General features: G+C 38.9%; 1 pseudogene; it reads right to left on the reverse strand.

The window, feature by feature from the left end:
- Positions 1-2814: 2814 nt before the first annotated feature.
- On the reverse strand, positions 2815-7890 carry LOC105096273 (1-phosphatidylinositol 4,5-bisphosphate phosphodiesterase beta-3-like; annotated as a pseudogene).
- Between the last annotated feature and the right edge of the window lie 346 nt (positions 7891-8236).

Consider the following 8236-nt stretch of genomic DNA (forward strand, 5'->3'; position numbering starts at 1 on the left):
TGAGCATCTACTATGCACCAGTTCTAGATACTAGAGGTTCATCGATGAATGGAATTTATAAAAATCTTTCTGCCTTCAGGGAGCTTGCATTGTAATATGCGGAGGAAAAAAATATGTGCACAACATATAAGTAAAACAAAGACTGTTTAGAAAAATACCTGGTTGAAATATATAGCTAGACTATGGTTACTGAACCAATGGGCTTTTTCAATGCTTTACTCAAAAATTACACCCTGCTCTGCATTTAGGTAAGAGAATAGTACTGAATCATCACTATCATTGGCCAAAAGTACAACACTATTATTGAAAGTTTTAAGATTGGAATTGCTGGCAAATCCTTTATCTAAATGCTACCAAAGACCAATTCTAATTCACAAACTTGGTCAGGGGCCCCTCTGGGGTCTTCAAGAAAATGGGGGTTTGGAATTGTTCTGCAAATCTTGATTAGTTATAGAAGGAACCTAGATATAGTCCCAAGAATTACCACAGGATTATTGACCCAAATACAGGAGATTATTTAGGATTAATTGTAATGAACTTTGCTGATGGAATGTAATAAATAGCTATTCAGTTTACTTCCTTGTTAAAGGTAGAAACACTGAGATTTGAGACCGATTATACATTTCATTATTTTTCATACTTTTAGATTGCTTTTAGTAACATATGTCAATAGTTAAATGGCTTCCTTCTTTAAATTAAACCTGAAAGCCCAGAAATTATGATAAAGTTAGGCAAAGTTCTAAAGTATTAGTTTTTCATCATGTCACATCTTCTTTTCAAACATGAGAGGTGCAATTAAATTCCTCAGGAGAATAATAGGGGCCAGGTAACTGTTTTTATAGTATGGAGCATGAGGACATCAAAATATCTGATTTACCATGAGATCAATTACTGAATGTTAATGTAAATGTAGTTATTGCTTAATCATGTGATTTAAAAAGCCTTTACCAAATATTAGCTTAGTAAATATTACTGACCAATTTGCATGATAAACATGAATTTAATAGGTTTTAATCTTCACAAAATAGCTTGGATAAATATTCAATGGCAACTTTTTTCAGATTAATGCTTTAAAATATATTAAAAGTCTTTAAAATAATCTGATAATTGTCATACTTCATTACCCCTGGCTACCTCAAAATATTTCTAAATCAAATTAAAACAAGATATGACAATCCAGGCAGGAAGAATTGTTAACAGACACGTGCTCTTTTGCTTGCTTGTGAATCAGGGGCCCAGGTTTGACTTCCTTTTTGAGTTTAAAGTAGAAACCATAATTACTAGTCCTACTAATCATCTGCCTATAGCAAAAAAAAGGAAAAGAAAAAAGGCAAAGCATGATCACACCACATTTTATGATACAGCTATTTTTTCTCTTGTAGAGTGGTTAAAATATTCCTATGTATTTTTGTCTAAAATATCTAATTATTCATTGTGGACAGAAGTTTGAAATGTAGTTCATTGAGAAGACAAGTGTATGCAACATGTACCACTCATTGGCTTTAAAAAGTGCTCAGAAGTTTTCTAACCAGGGCCTGACTGTTATTCCTAATTAGTAGCTGTTCCTCCAAAATTCAGTACTTTTTTTTCTCATTAAGCATTTTAGCTATCAGGATTCCTCTAAATATGTCTTCATTCAGTTTTATGCTTTTATCATAAAGTTACTTTTTTTATTATGTAAGAATTATGTACTTACCAAGGGCAATCTTTGAAAAAGTTTAAGTGAAAGGAAAAATAAAACTCTAATTTCACAACTTTAAAACAATTTTTAAATTATAGTGAAATTTTAATAAAGTTAAGAATGTGGAGAATTACTGTAACATGCTTATGAGATATTTGGAAAATCTGAACCATCTTTGACGTTAGTTTTGTATGAATAAAAGTTCTATGCTAATAATTTTCAATCATTTCTAAATAAAATGATTTTAACATTTTAATTAGTTGAAAATTGGTTAATCTCAAGATTTACTTAAAGCTCTTAAAAATACTACTCCATTTTCAAAGCAACCTACTAAATTCTAAAGTATATGTAGCTCAAGACATTGGGTGTTTTATCATGGCTGGCTACTTTCTGGCAAATGAGGTTAAGACAGACTTTACATAGAGTAGTTATTTCAGAGTTTCATTTTTTATATCATTTTATTTTCATTTTGGCTTTTATTTTAAATTCTCCTTTCTTCAGTTGTTGTCTCAAAATAGAAAATTTTGATATTTCCCCAGAAATTATGAAGAGCTATAACAAGACTATTCAAAGCATACTTTTGAGAAAAGTGTGGTTACATAGTTACACATTCTGTCAAAACGTGTCACTTGCCAGGCATTCGTTGCTAAAAACCATCTGTAGATAAATAATGAAGATTGATTCAGGGCCATATAAACGGCTTACTATTTCACTTTTTCTTTCTAATGTGTTTCTTTTTTTCCCCCCTGAAATCCACTTGTATTCATGTAAAAAAAAAAAAAAATCCCCAAAGGATAGAGAAAGAATGTGACCCCTACTTCCCAGAGCTCACGGTCCCCACCCGGTGCTCCCCAGGGAAGTGAGGGCGATGACGCCCACTCTGGCGTGTAGGTGTCATGGGGGCGAGGCTCTTCTGGCCCGGAGTGACCCACCAGGCACCTTCCTTAGAAGTGAGGGCAGGAAGGAGGGGCAGGGGACTAACAGGGCCCTAGGAGGGTGAAGGGAAGGAGTTAATGTGGGGTGCTCACCCCAGTTTAAAAAAATAAAATTTCTAAAGATAAAAAGTTAAAAAAAAAAAAAGCATCAGTGTCTTGGCCTCCTGCCCTCCTCCCAGCGCCCACCCTGGCCCTGTGGCCATAGAGTTCACATCCAGTTCAGAGATTCATGTTCTCCTCTTGGCTCTCCAAGTCAGCACCAGACAGATGCCCGCTGCTCCCAGTCACGTGACTATTGCTGGCACAGGCCACCAGATGCCTGTCCCCTAGTCTCTCAGGTGTCTTGCCCAGCAGGCTCCAGCAGATCCCCTGGGGCAGCCTTGCCCGCTGCTTCTGACATCCCTGGGCCAGCTGGGCCAGCAGCTGGGGCTCCTCTTCCACCAGCTGTTGTAGGCCCTGCTGCTGCCTTGCCACAAGGCATTCATGCCGCTGCTTCTGGGCCTCCTCCAGCCGACGGATCGAGTTGACTGACTCAGTGATGTGCCGCCGGTTAATCTCTGTCAGTTCCGCCTCCTTATTTTTCTCTCTCGTCTTGGCCTCTGAGATACTGTTGTGGTGCTTCCCATCCAGGATCTTCTGCAGTTCCTTCTTCTCCCTGTTGTTCACCTCCTTCAGTCTCTTGAGCTGAGTCATGTGAGCATCCATGACGACCTCTCTGAGCCGCTGCTGAGTCTGTCTCAGATGCTCCAGTCTCCGCTCGGCATCTACATCCGCCTGGGCTTCCTTCAGCTCCAGCAGACACTGCACCTGTTTCTTCTGAAACTCTTGATACAGCTTTACCTCTTCGTCCTCCTCCTTCTCGTCCTCCCCGCCTAGGACACCTGGCCGGTGCCGGCACGTGCCCTCGGCCGGAGCTTGGGCCAGGCCATCGAGCAATCGCTGAGTGAGGGCGTCCGCCTTCCGCTGATGCTGCTTGCACAGCTCCCACAGGTCTCGCTCCTGCCGGCTCCAGAGCTTCGCCAGGGCTTTATGGCCTCGGAGCTCAACCCGTGGGACCAGGGCCACCTCTGAGAGGATGCTGGCAATGAGGTCGTGGCGCTGACCTGGGCTGCTGATGGAGGCCCTGGTGGGAGAGGTGGCAGGGCCTGAGGGCCAGCGGAGGGAGACATCCAGGGGGCTGGGTGTAAGATTTGGGGTCAGCTGGGGCCCCAGCTGCTGAGGCTAGGTCTCTTGGAATCCTCTGGGCCAGCCTGAGCCTCATTCTCCCCAGTGAGGACGGCCAGCTGCTTGGCTCTGGTCCACCAGGCCAACATGCTTGGTGGGGTTGATGAGGGCCTCTGCGAAGTCCTGGTGGTCATCAGGGATGAGTGGATGCCTCGGTGTAGATGTGCAGGGCTGGCAGGCAAAGCGGCTGGTTGGCCTCCTTCCGCAGGCAGATTTAGTGGTACCCTGAGCAGATGGCAGAGACGGGCAGGATCCGGTGCCCCAGGAACCTGCCGCCCTTCTCAAAGGCCGCGATGCGCAGCAAAGCCAGCGTGGGCAGCACCGCCTTGGGGAAGTCGAAGGGCTCCTCCTCCCACACTGGGTTGAACGAGTTCCCCTGAGAGGTCCGCGTGGGGTACGTGGACCGCCTGTCAATAGGGAGGCCAAACATACCCACCTCCATGTAGATGCCCATCTTCCTGTCGGACAGAAACTGACCCGAGATCACCTTGACCCGTAAGGCATTGGCCACGATGCCGTCCACGATGACCTCGGTGAAGGGGTCACAGGACTTGTCCGGACCGCTGCACGAACTCGAGCTTGAGCAGGTAGCCACTGCACCCCCTGTACTCGAACACGCCCGCAAGGAGTTGCATCGCTACATCCAGGGTCTGAAAGTTGAGTGCAATGAGCTGACAGCCCACGTTGCAGAAGAGCTGAGGCATGTAGTTGGACAAGTCCACGCGGGTGCCCTTGGGGTAGATGCGACGCTAATGTGTTTCTGATGGTATGTTTTTGTGTAATATCTATTCATAGTTGGTTGATACAAACAAACCATCAGATCTGGTTGCTTCACATTTTAGTGGCTTGTTTATGGTTTGCCTCTTCATGTCGATTATCCTTAAGGTAATAGAAGGGAATATAGTTTATTAAACTTATCAGAAATAAAAACAAAATTTAAAAGAAAAAGTTAGCATGTAGTACTACTGTGTCCCACAGGTTCTTCTACAATGACCCCCACAACCTCCACTGGTAAGTCGGAGGAGCACAACAGGACTGCCACTGGTGTTAATTGCTGTTGCCAGCACATCTGCAGATGTTACTGTATCCAGTGGTACAGCTGTCACCGTCCATAGAATTTCCGAGGAACAGCGAGTGCAAGTTACGAATCTCAGAAATTCAGGTCTGGACCCCCACATATCAAAGGATGGGCCCTCTCTCCTCATCAAGCAGATACACAAAGTACAAGGAGAAGACCAAGAAATGCTGAACAGATAGGAAGAACTAAAGAGCTTACAGCTGTAACTCATAGACGTATTGGATGTTATTTTACTTGTGCCCATTTAGTCACAGCCAAAGCTATATTTTGTTAATGATTCTAATTAGAGAATGAGCTGAAACAAAGCCAAGGTGTAGGAAGCAAAAGAAAAAGTTAAAAGTAGCTGAAAATTATAGACAGTAACAGCAAGAACCTAAATAATTTGAAAGCACAAAAATTAGAATAAAACAAACCAAAGTGCAACACAAATGTTAGAGGGAGGAGGGGGTAAAAATAGAAAGAAAATAATGCATAAAGGATAGTAAAAGTAAGTACTAAGTACCTATTGCTTATTACATACCAGTTATGATAGTGAGATAACATGAAAATCAAATAGCCATTTTCTATTAATAAGTGCACATATTTACCCACTGATGATTTATCGTATGTAGTAATTTTCAGAATTTGCATCAATTTTTTATGTCACACAAATGCTAATTAATTATTGAGAAAGTAGATAATTTGATTGGGAAAAAATGGAAACATTATGTCTGGTGATTATCTTATATAGCTTACTGTACTATTTCTGAAATACCTATTGCCTGACCAATGATTTAAATGAGAATAGATTTCTCATTTTGAAAAGGTGACAGGTATTCATTAATATTATGGCTCCAAATTTAATTATTCCTTAACTTCCCACTTTAATTTTTAGAGATTAAAATACCACAGAGCCAAATCATATACTGGTAATTTTCTAGTCATTACTGAAAAGCTAAAGTTAGGAAGTGTGGCAAGCATACTTTTTTCTGTTTCTTGGTAGCAAGTTTCCATGAATAATTTAGGAAAAAAATCAATATAGTTTCAAAAAGTAAAGAGATGTTATTTGTATCAATATATGCATCAGTGAAAATATTAATTCTTTGAACCTATTTCAAGTACAAAATATCTACTCCAACTCCACTTCCAATTAGTAATCATATATTCTCCATAATGGCTATGGTTTATGTAATATGTTTAGGCATGGTTTATACAGAGCATCATATAAGTAATGGAAAACCATTCAATGCTTAGTACACACTAGGGAGAAAAATCAAGACATCTTCACATAAGTTGACTGAAAATCATATGTAAATATCTCAGAAGGTTATTTTCATCAGAATTCATACCGAAAGTACTTACTTCAATTCTCTTTAGTAAGAAGCATTCTAAAATGAATTCTTAGCATGCAGTATTCTCCTTAAAAGGATTAAATTGATACCACCCTGCCTCTCTATTCATTCTCCTACCATGAATATTTCCATTTACATGGCTATAGGGACATTATAAAATTTATGATTTGCTTAATCATGTAGACAGATTTTCTTATTACCAGAAAATAAAAATGTGTAAATATTATGAAAATATTGATTAAGAAACAAGCTCTTCTGTTTAGTGTTTTCACTCTAGAAAATTGCATGAACTAACATTGACAAACATCCCTATATTCATTTTATTACCCAGTGAATAAAAGTTGGGTAATTTGGAGACATAAGTTATTATTTATCAAGTAATAATACAAATTCTGCTTTAGCCAAAGTTTGCCATCAAGTGATGTGAGAAACTCTGGGGCTACAAATCAGTATTTCATAAAATTTAGATTGAAAAGAGAGTAAGTAGTTGTCAATTATTAGATTAAAATGATTTGAAAATTACTCAGTCTAAAATTTTGAATTACAGTCAACTAAATTTCAATTAAGCATCAAGTTTATATCCGAGGTAAATTCCAAATCAGTGCTCAAATTTTTCAGTTGTTGTCATAATCTCCCAATGCTGTTTTATACCATTTAGAGCATTTAGACTTGTTTCACCCATATTTTTCTAAAATAGTGTTTCCGAATATGACACTAATTCAATGGTACCCATCTACCTTGGAAAAATTATTTTTCAATCATTGATGTTTAAATTATGTGTATGGAAGACATTTTAAATGTTATACTCATTATTCAGTGAATTACATACATTATTATACTTTTATCAAATTTTTATTTTAATTAAGTTTGGTCCTTCTGACTCTTCTTCAATAACCTACTACTATTTCAGTGATTTCAGTTGGCTTGTTACCTGTATTTGACACTCAGTGTATTAACATTTTGGGCCAAAAAAAAAGTCAGCATTATAAGTAAAGGAAACCTATTATCCTATATCAATTAGGCTTAAAAAATACTCAATATACAGCTGTATTTTCATACATAAAACAATCTTTAAAGACTTGACTCTTAACAGGACCAAATTTCTAAATTGGGATTGGCTGACATGAAAACAGTATTTATTTTAAAAATCATTTCATTTCAACCAACATGCCTTAAATGCCTACTCAGTGCCAGGCTCTGTTCTGTGAGAAACAAAGATAAATAATACAATACTCCATCTTTAAGAAATTGAGATAGAGTGGAAGAGATAGAGAAATCCATGCTAGTGGGACAAGGAAGATTTTGTAAAGCTCATGGCTGATCAGAGTACTAAAGGAGTTACAGGATGCATATAGGCAGTGAATTATTTGACATTTTAAATGAGTCAGTAAAGATAAGATAATATAAAATTAATTTGCTTAATTTTTCTAGATATTTTAGAGAAAAATAATTCTTGTTCCTCTTTTCCATTCTCCACAACATAGTCAGAATTAGCTTTTAAAAATGAAAATCTCATCGTATCACTCTACTGCCTTAAAGCTTCCAGTGGCTTCCTAGTGACCTTGGGGATAAAACCAAGACTTGGTGGTAACGTGTGGGAACCTCCATGATCTGGCTTTTTGCCCTTACCTCCAGATTCATCTCATGAGACTCTCATAATCACTCTGTCTTTTTGGCTAAACAGAATTGCTTTTAGTTTGTTCGGCACGCCATGTTCTTTTCCACCTCAAGCCGCTCCCATAAGCTATTCCTTCTTCCTTTCAACCAGATCATTCTAATCCTCTTTTCAAGTTTCGCTTAAATTGTCACCTCTTAGAAGTTTAGGTTTTCCTGTTATAACTCATCATTTTAAGCTCTTTGAGGAAAGGAATGGATGGGTCTTGTTCATGCTACATTCCCAGTGTCTAGAGCAGCTCCTGACCCATGGACATATTTAGATAATATTTAATAAACTAATGAATATTTATAATGTCACTAGCTAGATATT

Source organism: Camelus dromedarius, chromosome 15 (assembly GCF_036321535.1).
Source record: "Camelus dromedarius isolate mCamDro1 chromosome 15, mCamDro1.pat, whole genome shotgun sequence".
NCBI classification, from domain to species: domain Eukaryota; kingdom Metazoa; phylum Chordata; class Mammalia; order Artiodactyla; family Camelidae; genus Camelus; species Camelus dromedarius.